This window comes from Mus caroli, chromosome 2, assembly GCF_900094665.2.
Source record: "Mus caroli chromosome 2, CAROLI_EIJ_v1.1, whole genome shotgun sequence".
In the NCBI taxonomy this organism is placed as follows: Eukaryota; Metazoa; Chordata; class Mammalia; order Rodentia; family Muridae; genus Mus; species Mus caroli.
In genome coordinates this window covers 65,155,325-65,174,646 of record NC_034571.1, presented here as the reverse complement: position 1 = coordinate 65,174,646, position 19,322 = coordinate 65,155,325, and the positions used below count along the sequence as shown (strand labels likewise).

Sequence of the window (19,322 nt, the reverse complement as noted above, 5' to 3'; positions counted from 1 at the left end):
AGTCAGTGCAGTCAGTGTGGTCACTGCAGTCAGTGCAGTCAGTGTGGTCACTGCAGTCAGTGCAGTCAGCGCAGTTCAGTTCATGGAATTCAGAGGCAGTTTTTCCAAACACAGCAATTCAGTCAGTAGCTGAGAGAAGCCAGTTTGAATCAGTCAGCTTAGAGAGGAGTTTGTGCCAGAACAGCTGGATTGGACCAGCCAGCCAGAGCTCAAAAAGAGCTAGAAAGGGTGAGCTTATTCAGCAGTAAGCCTCTGAGATGATACTTATCACTAGGAGTATAAAAGATACTTTTACAGTAAGTCTCCAAGATGATAATCACTTCTGCTGAGTAAAAGTTACTTTTACACCAGTTCCTTCCCACTTCCTATTCTTGTGCCTTGAAGTCACTCCAATCAAGGTTATCTCAGAATTCCATCAGAGCAGAATCATTTACCCCTGAGAAGACAAATGCTGCTCTTTCTCCTCTCACTACTGCACTTTTATTATTTATTTGTGTGTGTGTGTGTACATGTGTGCATGTGTGCACATGCCCATGGAGACCAGAGGAGAGCACCCCCTCCCTCTTCCTTCCTTTTCTTCTCCTTCTTTAAGACAAAGCCCACTATGCAGCTTTGGTTAACTTAGAGCTCCCTATGTAGACTAGGTTGGCCTCGAACTCACAGAGCTCCATTTCTGCCTCCTGAGTGCTAGGATTAAGGCCATGTGCCACCATGTCCAGTCCCTATTATTCTTATAAATTCCAACTTTACCAATAAAAGCTGAAAGATGGAGAGGAAATTTGCCTTTCTGTCTGTTTAACTCTTATAAAGAACTCCATGTAATTTAATTCCCTGACATACAACTCAAAGCCTTATTGTTTTATCATTCTTAAAACTGAAGACTGCTTAGAGGTCTTATATTATTCTCCAGTTTTTATTACATTTATTTTTTATTTATTTACTTACTTATATGTGTGGAGCTGGGTACATATGACACAGCACATAGGTCATAAGACAACTTGAAGATGTCAGAAAGGACTCAGTTCTTTCCTTCTATAACATGGGTCCTTGGAGTTGAAGTCAGGCTCTTAGACCTGGCAGCACGCTTTTGCCCACTTAGTTCTATGAGCACAGCCCAGGGTGACAAGTCTGTATAGATGGCCACCAGGCCCTTATACTTATTCTTTTAGAAGTAAAAATGAGAGGGTGCGAAGAATCTTTCCTCGCAGGACCTCAGAGGCTGAGCCAACTGGGGCGACAAGGGAATGAAGACAAGACAGACACACAGACACAGGGACAGAAGGAAGCTGGGATCAGGTGGTCTGAGCTCTCTTATGGAGAAGCCTCAGCATTCAGACGCTCCGTGTGTTCATTACAGAGAGTTGAACAGGGAAGCCAGGTGGTTATATTCAGATACACAAGGAGGCAGGGTGACTACGTACAGATTGTCAGACCAAGGAAGCAGGCTTAGCTAATCTAGGTAGGAACACTCTACAGCTGACCAGTCTTGGGGTTGTAAATATCCATGGGGGAGAAAGCTATGGTGGATGTTTTCTGCACTCACTATAAAATCCACACACAGACCACAGGAAGGCTTTGCCATTTTTCTGGGGTTATGGTTGTTAACATGGCTGTGCTTTGGAGTAATATTGTCCCTGTACTGTTTTTTGTTTGTTTGTTTTTAATCAACTTGACACAAGCTGGGGTCATCTGGGAAAAGGGAACTTTAGTTGAGAGAATGCCTCTATCACATTGGCCTAGAGACAAATCAGAGGGTATTTTCTTCATTAGTTATCGATGTGGGAAGGCCCACTCCTGACTCCTGGGCAGGTGGTTCTGCTTGGTATGAGAAAGCAAGCCGAGGAAGGGAGCAAGCCTTAAGCAGTATTCCTTCACGGTCTCTGCTTCAGTTCCTGCCTTCAGGTTCCTGCCTTGAGGTTCCTCCACTGACTTCCCTCCACGATAGACGGTGATGGGAAAGTTTAAGCCAAATAAACCCTGCCTTTCCCAAGTTGTTCTGGCCGTGCTGTTGACCACAGCCACAGACAGCAAGCGAGTACACTCCACTAGCAGGATTTTCTCTGGAGCAGTTCACTGAATGCTAGGACTTGATGGAATAGGTACAGAGGTTGCCAAGGAAGCACATTCAACCTCTCAGAGGTTTCCATAGTAAAGCCCGTGCTTCAGGCTGCCTTCCAGCCCTCTACCCTCTGACGGATTTCCCAACTATTATTTTCCCAAAGTCCCTATCCTCAGACAACTGGCCACAGGCTTGTGATTGGCATAGCTTGACCAAAACAGATGATCTGAATCTCTTAGAAGTTGCTTATGGAATGAGAGGGAGCACAGAGGTTAGTCTTGGGGCCTGTGACTATTTTGCCGTATGAGTCTATAGAAATGGAACACAGGATAAGCCTTTGTATAGGTGAGCAAGGAAGCTGGCTGAGGATAAGACAATGGAGCAGACGCCCAGTTCCTGAGGTGTGATGGGAAAGGCTCTGTGGCCATCCATCTATATAGCCATATCACCCTGGGCAGTGCTCATGGAAGGCTACTTTCAGCTTACTTGTTACCTGTCTAGAATTAGTGCTTGTAAGGAATGAGGAATGTCATCTTGTCTGTGGTGATCATTATGCATGGTGTGGGGGTTTTCCCCAAGCCTGTAGCTATCCTGAGGTACTCTATAGACTGGAGTGGGGGAGCCAGAGGCAATGCCAGATAAAGGCTGAGTGTGTAGTCTTGGGGAAAAGGCTTGCTGAGTGTGCTGGATTAGGCAGGGTTGGAAGGACTCATAGACAAGGAGACCAGGCAACAGCTGCTTCTGTCACTCACAGCAGAAGAGACTCCAGAACTCTATATCAGACAAATGAGCTTTCTAACATTCTGGGATTAGAGCAAATCTTACCACTATAAATAGGCTGGGAATAGGTCAATCCATGGATGACAGAAAGAGATGGCTTGGTAGGCTGGGCGAGCTGGCCTTCTTAGTCACTAGCTATGTGACCTGTTCATGGTCCTTTAATTAAGTAGCTTGTGATATCTGGACCACCTGGGCTTAGAAGCTCTCTTTATTCAATGAACATCTATCTGAATCCTTAAAAGAGCTAGAAACACCCTGGAACAGGCATCGCGCTTACTGCAAATGAGGAAAGTAAATCTGGATTTGCCAACTCTGGGCCTCTGTGCCGAGCCATTAGTTGTAAATAATGGGAACCACTTAAGCACACGATTCTACAAGTATTACCGAGGATGCAGGTTCCTGGTGGCACAATGGAGAGATATTAATAAGAGCCCTCAACCACGTAAATAACTAATCACAATCTGTGGTAAAATCAATGGCAAACAAGAGCAGGACAGCGTGAGGAAATGGTGGGTGGGTGGCCGGAAGGACATGGCCGAGAGCTGGTGTAGGGGTACCTGTTCTCCTTGAAGCACTGGCATGAAAGCTGAGACCTGAAAGATGAGGAGGTGCTACTGGGCTGAAGGAACAGCAGCAAATGGGGGAAGCCTGGGGTGAGGCTGTGGGGAGATAAACACAGTGAGCTCAGAGAATGGAGGCTAACAGTGGTGGCTGAAAGGGGGCCTTGTAACAAGTTACCCCAAAGCTTAAAACAATAAACATTTATTATTCCGGAAGTTTCCATGGGTCAGGAGTTTGGGAGTAGCTTTGCTGAGTGGTTTAGGCTTGGAGCCTCATTAGGTTTTAATCAGAATGTTGGCGCTGTGCCAAACACATTTGTGTCTTCCCACCATCTCAGAATTGATTGAATAGTAGTTAATTCTCAAGGTTTAGCAATGTCAGTGACAGTGATTGGTCATATGATTCTTCCTACCTTGGTATCTAGCTAACATGAATGCAAACATTTCCCCAATTTTAATTACTTTTAACTCTCATATTACACAGCATACACACACACACACACAGGCACACACACACACACACACACACACACACACGCACTTGTGCACACAAGGGCACATTCGTGTGTGTGTGTGTGTATGGTTTGCTGAATGAAGACAAGTTAAAGCACTGGTCTTAGAGCCTGTATTGATAATTAACTAGACCTGTGTCAAGAGGAAGCTGCTGTTGGAGTTCCTAGAATCAGTGTTGAAAAGAGAAGCCGTAGAAGCCAGATGTGGTGGCGCACACCTTTAACCCCAGTACTATAGAGGAAGAGTTAGGTGGATCTGTGAGTTTGGGGCTATCCTAGTCTATAGAGTAAGTTCCAGGTCAGTCAGGGCTACAGAGAAACCCTGACTCAAAAAAACAAGAGAAAGGGAGAGAGAGGTGTGTGGGATGGGGTGGGGTACAGAGTCCCATTATGAGGTAAAAGATCAAACTGTTGTCAGAGCAGGAAACTGCAGGTTCAAGTCCAGGTCCATAGCAGTGAACACAGAGATGGACAGGTGTTCAAGCACACCATGTTAGCAGCAGGGGACAGAACCAAGCCAAAGCCCCAGGGACAGCTGAGGAGTCCTCCGTTTGTCAGTCCTTGGCTGCACACACTATGTATCAGATGATAGGTTGGTGTGGGGGCCATGCCATCACAGAGTTAGGTATCTATCGCTTTCTGAGGTGAGGGAGTTACACCCTTTCCTTGATCTGGCATGCCAGACAGTTCTCGAGTCTGTTTCTCCTGATGGAATTTTTGTATACCAGTGCTGGCTAGTTTTACGTCAACTGACACAAGCTAGAGTCATCTAAGAGAAGGAAACCTGGTTTGAGGAAATGTTTCCATGAGATCCATCTGTAAGGCATTTTCTTTCTTTCTTTCTTTCTTTCTTTCTTTCTTTCTTTTTTTTCTTAGTTAAGGTTTCTTTTTTTTTTTAATTAATTTATTTATTATATGTAAGTACACTGTAGCTGTCTTCAGACACTCCAGAAGAGGGCGCCAGATCTCCTTACAGATGGTTGTGAGCCACCATGTGGTTGCTGGGATTTGAACTCAGGACCTTCAGAAGAACAGTCAGTGCTCTTAACCGCTGAGCTATCTCCCCAGCCCCCAAGGCATTTTCTTAATTAGTGATTGATGGAGGAGTGTCCAGCCCATCGTGGGTGGTGCCATCCCTCGCTGGTGGTCCTGAGTTCTATAAGAAGGCAGGCTGAGCAAGCCAGGAAGCAGCATCCTCTGTGGCCTTTGCATCAGTTCCTCCCTCTAGATTCCTGCCCTGTTTGAGTTTCTGTCCTGATTGCCTTCAGTGATGAACCATGATGTAGAAGCATAAGCCAAGCAAACTCTCTCTTCCCCTCCATGCTTTTGGTCATGGTATTTCTGAATAAAAAATAAAAATAAAAAAGGGAGGATATGACTATTCCACAGGCACGGTAGAGGGTGGAGGAGGTTTATTGTAGATAAAAGGGAACATAGCTAGAGGCAGGGGCATGTGGGAACATCCAGAATGAACATGACCCTGGGATGGACCATGTGAAGAGAGCAAGGAGGGGAGAACCAGATCAAGAGGCCAGGAAGATAAAGGATAGAACAAAAGGGTCAGGTAGCCAAAATGACTGGAATATACAGGGAAGGGCAGCTGGGGGAAGGGCAACCCAGCCTCTGGGCTGGAGACAGTGCTGTATGCCAGATAGGAGGACCTTGTAACAGGTAGGGACTGAAGGATGCAGGGAGAACCTGGTGGTCTGCTTTGATATGTTAAATAGGCACTGACTTAGGGTTTCTATTCCTGGACAAACATCATGACCAAGAAGCAAGTTGGGGAGGAAAGGGTTTATTCAGCTTACATTTCCACATTGCTGTTCATCACCAAAGGAAGTCAAGGACTGGAACTCAAGCAGGTCAGGAAGCAGGAGCTGATGCAGAGGCCATGGAGGGATGTTCCTTACTGGCTTGCTTCCCCTAGCTTGCTCAGCTTGCTTTCTTAGAGAACCCAAGACAACCAGCCCAGGGACGGCACCACCCACAATGGGCCCTCCCACCCTTGATCACTAATTGAGAGAATGCCTTACAGCTGGATCTCATGGAGGCATTCCCCCAACTAAGGCTTCTTTCTCTGTGATAACTCCAGCTTGTGTCAAGTTGACACACAAAACCAGCCAGTACAGGCACCTAGGCTATTTGCCCCAGCTTTGAGACCTGGCATCTTATAGGGCAATGCACAAGCTGGAAATTTTTACAATATGGAGTAACTTAGAATAGTGCCTGAACTCAACACCAGACCTGCTGTCATCTAAAGGTGTGGCTGGCAGGAAGGCCACCTTCCAAGAGGGCTCCTTGGATGCTTGACCAGAGGAGCTGGCTGTCAGGGAGGCCTCAGTGCCTTTCAAGCTGAGCATCTCCACAGACTGTGTAAGTGCCATGAGGCTACTAAGTCTGGATTGCTCTAGATCAGGGAAGGGCAGGAGAGCAAGGTGGAGTGATAGAGGACTATGTGCCCCATTTTCATGAAATGGCACTAGGAGTCACACTCAATTCCAGCCTGTTTTAGTTGTGACTTGAGTCACATTCAAGGGGGTTTAGAAGATTGTCACCTTTCACCATTTGAAGGGAAGAGGGTCAATGAGTGGGTAAACATATTTGAGGAGTACAAGGTAGGCCTTGAGAAGAAACCTTTTGGATAGAACTGAGGGCACAGCTGTCACGCTTCTGGGAAATCACGGGACTTGATAAAGCTGAGCTCTAGCTAGGTTAAGAGGGGACAGGGACAGACACTTGCCCTCTAGCTGTGGCTCTCTGTCTCAGTTGACTTCAGATGCTTTCCTGATTCCCTTGTTCATGTGGTAGCATGTGACACCCTGACTTCTCTGCCTCTGAGCTTGCCACACACAAGACCAAGTTCTTAGTCTCACTTCCAAATTCCTGAGACCGAGAACTGGACTGGGGAGACATTAGCTAGGTGTCCCCCTCTGGTCCAATCTGCAGAGGCCAAGGCAGTGGGGTTGCAGGATGTAAACATGGCCACCCACAGCCTGCCCCGTGGGAGTGAGTGGAGAAGGTGGGTGGGTGGGGCGCTCAGCAGAATAAGAGCCTATTTTAACCTTCCTCCTATTGGTGTTAAGATTTTGTTTTCCACCCCTCACAGGTAGGGAGTTTCTACAGGTGGTCTTTCCATCAGTTGAAGTGAAATGAGATTTTGCTCATGGGGATTTTGAAAGGGAAGTAGGTCTTGCTTGTTAAAATAGCCCCAAGAAAGGACTCATGATGCATTTTATTGGGGTGATTTTTGGAGACTGTTAAATAAAATGGCTTAGTCATAAAACAGTTGGAGTTAATCAGTGGAATAAAAATATGAGGGCTGTTTAGGTGAGGCAGCGAGTCTTCGTTCTATTCAAATTAGAAATAGGAGCCTCACAAATTAGAAATGAGCAGCCAGCCGGAGACAGAGATCTCAACGAGCACAGTACACTGGTTACTCAGGGCAACCTGCCAGAGAAAGGTAGGAGCTTTTATTTTGGAGTAGCTGCTATGGGAAAAAGAGAGCATGGAGAACCATATCCTGACCTGTGACTTGTGCATTTAGAGGGGGCTCGTGGTTTTCTGGCAGAGGAGTCAGGACAGCGAGTGGCTAATTTGATTTCACACACACAGAGATGCAGGGCAGTAACGTGGGAAGGGAATGACTGGGGCTTCAGATTCCGAAGCCACTTGGCCCTCCTGGGTTGTTTTCTCGAAGCCCCTGTGGGGTGATTTTGAGAGACAGATATCATGTGATGGCTGGAGATCCAACAGTAAAGGCAGGCTTTTCTCTTCTGTGCTCAGTCTAAAGGCGGGGCGGGGGTGGTTGGGTGGGGGGTGGGGGTGGGGAAGAAGCAGGGAGAAGGAGTGGTCCCCAGCACGAGAGTGGTCTCCAAGTGGCTGTTTTTGAACAAGGAAATACGCATCTTCTCTACACAAAAATGTCTGGAGAAAGTTGAGCTTGAAAAGGAAAAGCAACAGAGGGACAATATTACCTTCGAGGTTTTAAATGTTACGAAAATGTGAAGTTACTAGAGCTATTTGTGCCTATTAGGTTATGTATGCGCGCGTGCACATGCCATGGCGCATGTACGGAGGTCAGAGATCAACTTCCTGGAGTTTGTTCTTTCCTTCTGATATGTGGGTCCCAGGCAGCAAACTAAGGTTGTTAGTCTTGATGACAAATGCTAAGCCATCTACCTGGCCCTTAATTTATAATAAATTTGCATGAGTATATGCTAATTCTATATAATAGAATTGTGACTATTTTGTACATGTATATAGTATAGTATGTCATATTACCCTTTTCTCTCTCATTCCCTTCCCTCTTACTCATTCACTAATCCCATTTTCTCTTCCTGATCCTCCTCCTCCTCCTTCCTTCTCTGAAACTCACTTTATAGACCAGGCTGCCCTCGAACTCAGAAATCCACCTGCCTCTGCCTCCCAAGTGCTGGGACTAAAGGCGTGCGCCACCACTGCCTGGCCCGAGTCAACTGTTAACTGCATATGAATCCTCAGGAAAGGTGGGGACCGATGAGCTCCTGCTCTTCCAAGATATGGTGTTAATGGGCCCGGTCAGGTAACCATGCCTGGTCTGCGTTCAGAGTGCAGCAGCCAAGACATGCCCGGAAGTCAGTGTTCCACACCCTACTCCCCACTTCCTGTTGCTAAATGTAAGAAACCGTTTAGTGGGCTTCATCTACAGAATATAAAGATTTCCTTGTAAGCAGGCTATAGCAATAAATTCTGACCCAGGGTCAGGTTGCTGAGGGGGAATGGGAGTAGATCCAGGTGGCTTTGATGAGAAGACGGGGCTGGGTTTGTTCCGAGGTAGCTGCTGGGCACGGACTTAGGGTCATCCACGTAGACCACTGTGTTTTTTTTACAGAATAAACGGAATCTCAGAAATCGTCCCTTTAATTTCACTAGTTGTTCTAATAGCATCGTGAGCCGAGGCAACCCATCTAATTAAGTGTACTTGTATAGGCAGGCGTTCCCATTAGAGAAATAAAAATCAATGGAAGATTGTGTTAATTTTCACAGCTAACAATACCGGCCCACATTATCTGACTGTTATATACTTGGTTTTCTGTCTATTTGTCTGTTGGTTACTTTTTCTTTTAATGATACCATCAAGTGTAATTATCAAGTAATCTTCAGGGCATAAAAAGGCGCTTGGTAATCGCAGCCATTACTGTACTCTCTGCAAACAACTGGATAGTTCTCAAAGCACGGGAAGTCTCCCAATCCAGAGAACTGCAAATTACAGAGTAATGATTCTCTGTACTCCAGTCATAATTTCAATGTAATTGGTAGAGCATGAATAACTATGAATTGTGGCACGCACACACACAATCTATTTACAAGAAACGTGCACAGTTGTGTATGGTTGTCTTAGTTAGGGTTTCTATTGCTGTGATGAAACACCAGGACCAAAAAGCAAGTTGGGGAGGAAAGGGTTTATTTGGCTTACACCTCCACATTGTAGTCCATCATTGAAGGACACAAGGACAGGAACTCAAACAGAGCCAGGAGCTGATGCAGAGGTGGCTTGCTTTCAGTTTCAAAGGTTTAGCTCATTATCATCGAGGTAGGGACTATGGTAGCATCCAGGCAGGCATGGTGCTGGAGAAGTAGCTGAGAGTTCTACATCTAGACCAAGGGGAACAGCAGGAAGAAAGAGACACTGGGTCTGGCTTGGGCTGTTGAAACCTCAAAGCCCACACCCAGTGACACTCTTACTCCAACAAGGCCACACCTCTTGATCCTTCTCAAGTAGTGCCATCCCCTGATGACTAAGCATTCAAATATCTGAGCCTATGGGGGCCCTTGTTATTCAAACCACCACAATGATATGCCCAGAGAAGCAAACCCTACATTGGATGCTAATGATTTAAATAAACATTACTTTTAGACTCTTTTCTCATTGGAATGGATTCCATCTGTTTTGAGATGCTATGGGGTGAAGGGGTATATAGTGAAACTGAAATTCAAAAATGCGATTTTTTTTTGTTTTAAATAACTTCTTGTGGTTTGTTATGAAATGTTCCCTATGGTTCCATGAGGGCTTGGATGGCAGCTTCTGGTAAGTGGTTATGTTACATCCTGAGGGCTCTGACATAGTGAATTGATTAACCTCGTGATAAGTTCATAATATGGTGTTTTCAGGAGGAAATGGAAATTAGGATTATGTGTCTCAGCTGAGGAAGCAAGTCATTGGTGAGAGGGTGTCCTGAGGGGATGCTATACCTTATCTCAATTTCTTCTTATGTCCCCTAGTCTCTGCTTCCTGTGACAAGAACTGCTTTGTCTTCCTCATCATGATGGGCTGGACCCTTTGAAATAGTGAGCAGAATAAGAACTCTTCCTTTGGAGTTCCCTTGGGTGTTTTCATCAGAGACAAGAAAAGCAATGCAATGCTGGCATCCAAAAGAATGAGAGAGCTTACTGAAGTGTGGGTTTTCTAGGTCAGAGGGGTACTGAGGGTGACAGACTAACTATATAAGAATCTACATGCTCCCCACTCCCATTAACATAAGAAAACTCTTAGGTTTCAGTTTTAATGTGCAGATGTTTGGTCATTGTCCAAATTTAAGATTGCCCAGTAGCAAAGTCCAGACTAGGTTTGTCCACAGTAGCTTATAGGAGAGGTGATTTCAGCATCAGGAGAAATGTGGGATGAGGAAGTGAGGTCAGAAGATGAGGATGCGGATAACACACATGGCTATTAACGGGTAACTGGAGCCCCCCCCCCCCCCGTGAGGAACTCTTAGAGTTAGTCCCAGCAGAAGTGAGGACCCCCCCAACCCCTGCCACCAAAAAAAAAAACCCAACCAACCAAACAACCAACAAAAAAACGTTCACCCACCAGTGCTTCATCCAGCAGCAAGGAATATCCTCCAGGGAATTCCCTTTCTGGGCTTGGCTAAAGTGGGCAAAATACACTTGGAGGCTCCTCAGTTATACAATGATGGATGTGCTCATGTGTCAAACACGGGACTCTCAGTGAGTAGTTAGCGATAACTATCAAGTTTTTTCTTGTATGTAGTTTCTAACTTCCTTCCTGTAACTTGTTTTCATGGCTTCCCTTCTGCTCCCTGAAACCACCAACACCGTTAAAAGGCAGCCATTGTCTTTGTCCCTTCCTCAAGACACTTCCAAATAAAACATCCGTAGTCTCTTTGAACACTCCCACGTGGTGGCTTATGCAAGCACCCTCCAACGGGGCTGGCTGTCAAACCGGTTCAAATGCCTGGCCATTCCTTCCTCTCCAGGTGGCTCCCAGGCCCACACATGGTTCCCACAGGGTGAAGGACAATGAAGGTAGTGTCATTCTGTGCTGGACAGTGCACTCTGAGGAATTGGCCAGACGGTTCTCTGAGTGCTGTTGTCAGCCAAGACACAATGGTCAAGTTTAGTCACTGTGCCCTCGCTATCTTAGTTTTCTTTCTGCTTGAGCTTCCTTAAGCTTTCTCCTTCTATGTTAGTAGATCTAATATACTTCAGTGTGTCTTGTTGGTTTCAGTTCCATTAGCATCACATCTCATTAGGGAACAGATGGATGGATGGATGGATGGATGGATGGATGGATGGATGGGTGGATGGATGGATGAGTGGATGGATGGATGAGTGGATGGATGGATGAGTGAATGGTGAATGTATTTGTATTGACAGTCTTGCTGTGTTCTTTTAAGACAGGGTCTCACTTTGTAGTCTTGGCTAGCTTGGAACTCACATGCATAGCAGGCTAGCCTCAAACTCACAGAGATCTGTCTGCTTCTGCCTCCCAAGTGCTGCAGTTAAAGGTGTGTGCCACCACACCCAGATTTCTCTCCTTTTTAAAACACCATTGAAGTCGGGATGTTGGCTGAGAGGACTTGTGGTACCCAGGAGTTGGTGATTGGGCACAAAGACGCATTGGTTGCTTTGTATCGCAAGGAGAAGCCACCAGCCATTGGACTAGAGCTTTCCTTAGGAAGTTAAGCTGTGGGTGCCTGGCTCCTGTGGTTTGCCCATCATTCAAGCCACCATCCTCATCCATTTCAACAAGTGATTATTGAAAGATCCACTCATAGATACTGGGGATGCTTAACCATTACTGCACTATCTACAGGGAGCAAAGAGAATCCTCCTCCTCTTCCTCCTCCGCCTCCTCCTCCTCCTCTTCCTCCTCTTTTTAACTTTTATTCTTCTCTCATATATTACATCCCAACATCAGTTTCCCCTCCCTCTACCTCTCTCCCCCCCCAGATCAATTCTCTCTCTGTTTCCCTTCTGAAACAAACAAACAAACAAACAAACAAACAAACAAACATTAAATCTCCTAGGGATATTTACTAGACATGGCCTAACAAGATACAATAAGACTGGGCACAAGCCCTCATATCATGTCCAGATGAGGCAACCCAGGAGGAGGAAGGGGGTCCCGAGTGTAGGGAAAAGATTCAGAGGCACCCCTCCCCCCATACTCCCATTGTACATCAACCTACACAACCATAAGGAATATGCAGAGGACTTAGCTCAGACCTATATAGAATCCTTATTTGTTGCTTCAATCTCTGAACCCCTATGAGCTGTGTTTACTCAGGTCAGTGGCCTGTGTTCTCAGGGTGTCCCAGACCCCTCTGGCTCCCTACATCCTTCTTCCCCCTATTCTGTGGGGTTCCTCTGCCTTCACTTAGTGTTTGGCCACAGGTCTCTGTCTCTCTTCCCATTGGTTACTGGATGATGCTAACTGGGGTAGACACTGAGCTACAAGCATAGCAGAATATCATTAAGAATCATTTCATTGCTTTTTTTTTTTTTAAAGAACCAGTCATGTCTGGTTCTATCTTGGGTCTCTGGGTCATCCTGCCTCTGGTTCCTGGCTATCCAGGTAGTATCAGGCATGGCTCCCTCTCCTGGCAGCCAGTCCCATAATTTCTATACCACTTGCAGGCAAGACAAATTGTAAGTGGAAGGTTTAATAGCTGCATTGATGATCCAGTTACTCTGCTAGGAGCCTTGCCTGGTTTTAGAAGATGGTCAGTCCATGTTCTCCATTACTAGGAGACTTTGCTAGGGTCACTCTCGTAGATTCTAGGGAAAGTCCACTTCACTAAGTTTCCACATCATCCCCCAAGAGATGACAAGATGAAATTCTTGTCATCTCTCCCAGTATACTCTCTTTTGTCTCTCCTATCCCCCACCTAATCAATCCCTCCTCTTCCCATCCCCATCTGCCCCTAGTCCATCCAAAAATCTATTCTATTTCTCCTTCCCAGAGATATCCTGGAGTAATCAAACTGAGGACTAAAATCAATAAAATAAAATCAATCAATGAAACAAAGGGTCGGTTCTTTGAGAACATCAAGATAGACAAATCCTTATCCAAACTAGCCAAAAGAGCAGAAAGAGCTTTATCCAAATAAACAAAGTCAGGAAGATAAAGGGAGCCCAACCACAGACACCCAGGAAACACCAAGAACCGTTAGGTCACACTTCAAAAGCATGTACTCCACAAAGTTGGAAAAATCTAAAAGAAATGGATAATTTTCCCAACAGATACCACTTACCAAAGTTAAATCAAGATCAGGTAAATTAAAAAAAAATCCCCTTCTCTTTCTAAGCTAATGATTGAGAAGAATTCCAAAAGATCCACTCATAGACAGTGGGGAGGCTTAACCATTAGCTAAGCTAAAAGTGTGCTTAGGCCTAGACAGGTGGCTTAGTCCTGTACTGTCCTAAGCAGGGGAGATGACAACTGCAGAGTGTCAGTAGGGTCAAAAGAAGAGGATGACTGTAGAGGAGTCACTGCCACTGGTCAGCATCTAACAGGTCATATCCACTCTGATGAGGGTAAAATAGGGCTAAACAAAAGGGCTGGTAGGAGCTGGGGAAACTGAATCAACGTGGGCAGCCATGCAAGGCAGGGGCTGGTCCTCTCTTTGGACCCATGTGTTCTACCAAAGTCAGGGTCTACAGCCAGTTGAGGGAAAGCCACTACAGTTCCTATGTCAGTACAGGGAAAGGGGGAGGATGGTAGCCGAGGGTAGATCATGGTCTAGCCTTCCATATCAGGAGAGAAGTGACCAGGAGGTTGAAGAAACTGCCCACAATATCTTTAGGACATCTGCTACCCTATGGGCAGCGAGATAAATCTTAACAGCTGGAGGAAAAGGGAACAAATCATTCCAGAGTTGTAGGAATTGACTTGAAACTTCCTCATAAAAATGATTACCCCCTGAGACTTTCAGGACACCCTCTTTGACGTTCAGCTCAGTGCTGGTTTTAGCTTTCTATTGCTACATAGTAGACTCTGGTAACCATAGCAACTTACAGCCCACCCCTTCATCCTCTGAAGTCCAGGTGGGCTTGACCTGACTACCCAGTTTCATCCTCACACCTGAGATGACATCTGGGCTGGCTTCCCATTTGGATGCTCTTGGCTTTGGCTCTTCCCTTCCTATTTGTTCCAGCTGTTGACAGAATCCAGTTCCTTGAAGCCTTAAGTCTAAGGCTTTGTTTCCTTGCTGCTGTTTGTCTGGGGATGTCTTTGGCTATAGTCAATGAGCACCCTTCTAGTCCAGTCCCCTCCATACACAAGACAGTCACTATGTCCTGATTTCTCCGTGTGTGTGTGTGTGTGTGTGTGTGTGTGTGTGTGTGTGTGTGCATGGAGGCCAGAGGTCAACACCAGGGTGTCTTCTACTGATTTCTATGTTATTTTCCGAGACAGGTTCTCTCATTGAACCCCCAAGGTCATGCCTTGCCAGACTGACTGGCTAGCAAGCTCCAGGAAATCTATCTTTCTTACTGTCATCAATGGCAAGGTTCCTGATATGCTTAGCCACATCTAGCTGCTTCTGTGGATGCTTGGGGTCTTAGGCACGACAGTAGACATTTTACCCACGGAACCATCTTCAGCCCCAACTCTTTATTTTAAGGTAAACTGATTGTCCCTGAATGGAGGTTATGCCTGTTGTAACAAAACAGAGGCAGCCTGGATCTCTGGGGATACTCCAAGCCAAGCAACACTGGGCTGCTCAGTTTTAGATGTTTGCCCACTTCTTTTTGCATGGCTGACTCCTGTACCCCAACTGGAGATTCTTGCACCTCAACGCAATGCTAATGGCTCTGTCCCTTGAGTCACGGCTTGATCACAAATTCCTTGAGTGTTTCTTGGCTGAAATTCTCAAGAGAAAGATATTTCTTTGTAACTCCATCAGGCATAGAAGGTAGTTGCCCAGCATGGAATTGTATTTCCTAGTCTACCTGGCAAAGAGGCAAATGTGTGTGTTTACAAGTTAAAGACTTTAAGAAGCCCCTTTCCCTGTTAGCCCTGCTAGGTCATAGGAGGTGAGGGGGGAATTGCAAGGGAGGAGACTAGGATCCTGAATGCAGCCGGCGGTATTTCCTAACACACTGCAAATGTGTATCTCCCTGCCTGCCTGTAGATTGGCTGCCTGTGGTACTGAAAGGATTGCAATTGTGTCTGTCCCCCCCACCCCCACTCCCAGTGACACCTTTATCGATGTGTTCTAGGAACAATGAAGTTTTCAGAAAGGTCTGGGGGGAGGTTGGTGGTGTGGTCCTGTTTGTAGCTCCAGCATCACCTAGTATCTGACCGCTGCCCATTGCTTTCTTTGCAAAGGAAATAGCAACTGTATTTTTGTACGTTTTAAAAATTGTATCATAAACTTTCCTCAGACTTCAGGACGTATACTCAGACTCTAATGGACCTCTGAGGTCTTCCGCGGGTCCAGAACACACACACACCGTGCATCCAGTACTGTCTGGGCCCAGGGCAGACAGAGCTTAGAGTCAGTTTCAACGCTGATATGCCTACCTTGAATAACTATGGCCATCTAAAAGTCAGGCTTCTCTGCTGAGCACCACTAAGATGCTACCTTCCAGCTGTAACCTGGGACGGTCTCCTGCCTTCTGTTTCTAGCCCCAGGCTTGAGTCTTTGCTATCTCTCACCTTTCAGGCTCCCTGGAACTTCTGGGCTTCTTCCTTCAATCCTGACCAGTTGACACATCTTCTGGGATGTGATAGGTGGCCTTTGATGCACTAAATCATGTTTCTACTCCTGCATGTGGAAGATGAAATGTGCCCTGTCAATCACAAGAAGGCCCGTTCAGACTGCCCGTGGGTGGCTTGTTTGCCCACTAGGTGGCGTCATTGGAACTCAAGGAAGAGAATGGAAGTAGGGGTGAGGGGAGGGGAGCTTTTCTATTAAGACACAAAGGAAGGGTTCTTTTACTTTGCTTTCCCTGTTTATTCCACCCTCTAACATCACCACCTCCCCCACACCAATCCTAAAAGTAGCACTGAAACAAGGCACCTTTCTATCGTTCCTCCCAGGGGATTGCCGTGCCTACAGTAAAGCAGGAGGCTGAAATTTTGCCTCAGAGCCTGAAACCAGTTTCATTGGCTCTGGGCTGCAATTGAAGCTCACAGGGCACCTCCTTTCCATCCCCTCCTTTCAGCCGATTTTCTGTAAGACCAGGCGAGTAAGAAACTTAGACAGGGATCCCCTTTCTTCTTCATTCTATGCCCCCTTCTCTGTCTCTCTTTCAGCTCTCTCCGTTCTCAATTTACCTTGGAAGGAGGAACTGTGGGAGAAGAAAATGTCTACTGTCGATTAAGCGTGATTTCCCTGTAGGCACAGCACAGCGCTTAAGTGGCTGGGCCGGTTGGCCTGAGTGGCAAGCTAGTTCCATTGTTCCTACTGAATGAAAACGAAAACGAGCTGGTAAAGGACGCAGCCATTTTTAGATCGTTCAAAGATGTTTATACATTAGAAGAGATTTTAAATGTTGGAGAAGGGGGACAGGGGTCTCAAATTTTGCCTCCGAGTTCCTGAAAATGATCCTATAAAATGCAGCATCTTGCCGCAGCCAAAATCTGCCTGGGAGCATAACTAAAGCCAGACCTTTAGCAGTAGAGCCCCCTTTCTCTAGGGCTCCCTCTACTGGTCACCCTGGGAACTCTAGGCCCCTTTAAATTAGCTTAGAAAGCCCCAGGCAGAGAGGGTCCGCCCTCTTCTCCAGGCAGGCTGGGCAGATCCCCTGATAGGCTAAGGTCCACTTGGCTCCCAACCATTCACAGTAGAACATAGTTTTGGAGTTTACAGTCCCAAAGATCCCTTTATTCACACAGAGAGAGGCGTGAGGCGGCCCCACCTATTTCCGATTGCTCTTCCTTCCAGGGTGGCCACCTAAGAACCCTCATCAAGGCTTTTTCTCTTCATTTGCTAACAAAGTAATGGGGCTTTTTGTCTCTTTTTTGTGTGCCTTTGTTCTCCATAGGTTGGGGGGAAATCCCTCCAGCAGTTAGGCAGACTGACCAATACCACCCAGGAACAAAGACGGAGCTAATTCTGCCATGGTTGTAAACTAATCATGAACCTGTTGAACAATCTTAATGGAGTGGGATCAAAGGCAAAGTGGCTTTGTCTCCCAGCCTCTGGAATTACTGCATCCTTCTCTAGTAAGCAGGCCCTCTGGTGATGACTTAGACTCAGGAGGCCTGCTCACACTCTACTAGTACAGATGTTCCAGTTTATTAAAGCTGTCTACTTCTCTGTCCTGCCAGGCTCAGGACTCAAGGGACAGGAAGTAAGAGGGCAAAGGCATGGGCCGTCTGTTCCCTTTGCTTCTCACCTCAGAGTGAAGGCACATGTCTCTCCTGGGGTCTCCTCCCTCAGCCTCCAGACTCTAGCCCAAAAGAAAGGCTGAAGGGGCTAACGGGGACGAAGCCAAGGTGAAGGATGAGCCACAGAGAAGATCTGCAAGGTCGTCTGCTAAACCTGCTCTTCCAAAGCCAGAGCTCAAACCTAAAAAGGTCCCTGCAAAGAAGGGAGAGACGGGGAAAGCCGATGCCAGTAAGGATGCGAATGTTCTTGCAGAAAATGGAGATGCCAAAACAGACCAGGCACAGAAAGCTGAAGGTGCTAGAGATGCCAAGTGACATATGTGCATTTTTGATAACTGTGTACTTCTGGTGACTGTACAGTTTGAAACATTAATTTTTATCAAGTTTTATAAAATGCAGGAAAAAAAAACACCTGGGTGTATTGTCAGGGGGAACATTCACAGTAGAAAAGAGCTTATGTATCTTAATTTGTTGATTAAGATAAAAACCACCCATACTATGTCCCTCAGCAATCAAACTCCTCCTTTTGAACCTCAGAAAAATTATAATAATAAGGACCCTTGATAAAACACCATGACCAAGGCAACTTATAAAAAAGAATGCACTAAATTTGGAGCTTACAATTTCAGAAGGTAGGAGTCCATGATCATTGGTCCAGGGAGCATGGCAGCAGGCAGGCTAGCATGGCACTTGGCACTGGGGAAGTAGCCAAGAGCTTACATTTTGATCTACAAGTAGGAATCAAAGGTAGCTAACTAGGAATGGTGTGGGGACTAGTGGCACACGCCTTTAATCCCAGCACTTGGGAGGCAGACACAGGTGGATTTCTGAGTTCAAGGCCAGCCTGGTCTACAGAGTGAGTTCCATATATATATGGTGGGAAAAACACATCCTCAAAAGCAAACCGCTTTGAAGCAATTATCATTAAAGGTTTAAAAAAGGGGGCTGGAGAGATGGTTCAGCAGTCAAGAGCACTGACTGCTCTTCCGAAGGTCCTGAGTTCAGCAACCACATGGTGGCTCACAACCATCTGTATAGCTATAGTGTAGTCATATACATTAAATAAATAAATCTTTTTTAAAAAGGTTTAAAAACCCCTAATCTTAATTTAATAAAGCAAGTTCTAAGCAAGAAAAATGCCTTTTTCCACAGAACCATTGGACTCTGCTCTCTAAGACCCCTAACTATGGACTTTATTCCCACTGTGGCTCTAAAGGCAGACCAGCCTGCACCCCACATTTCTCAGATACTAGGAAAACGATGCCTCATCTCACCATCCAGTCTTTCACAGATTTCTGGCATTAATTCTTAGAAATAATCTCTCTTCCTCTTAAAAAAAATAATCTCAGCAGGGTGTCTACAGTTGATTGTAACAGAGTCCATTCCTGCTGACTCATCATCCCTGGACATCAGGTAGCTGGCTGACTACATTTTCCTCAGAGGAGTTCCTGTCAGATGGTGCCCTGACCCTCTGCATGCTGTCAACAGGTCAGCAGACTAATGAACACAAAGGAACTACATTATCCCTAGAAGCTGGGACTTCTAGACAATACCACTGTGCAGGGGGTGGTTATGGTAAGGATTTAGAGCCAGCGAGATGATTCCAGAGTTTCTAGGTGATCGGGTCCTTAAACAGGGAGGGGATGCAGGGACAACATCCAGAGCTAAAGGGTGTGTGTGTGTGTGTGTGTGTGTGTGTGTGTGTGTGTGTATATATATATATATATATATATATATATATATATATATGTGTGTGTGTGTGTGTGTGTTGTGTGTCTGTGTGTGTCTGT

General features: G+C 46.0%; 1 pseudogene; it reads left to right on the top strand.

Annotated features, from left to right (window-relative positions):
• Nucleotides 1-17,847, top strand: part of LOC110306148 — a 31,174-nt pseudogene extending 13,327 nt beyond the window's left edge.
• The last annotated feature ends 1,475 nt before the right edge of the window (nt 17,848-19,322 follow it).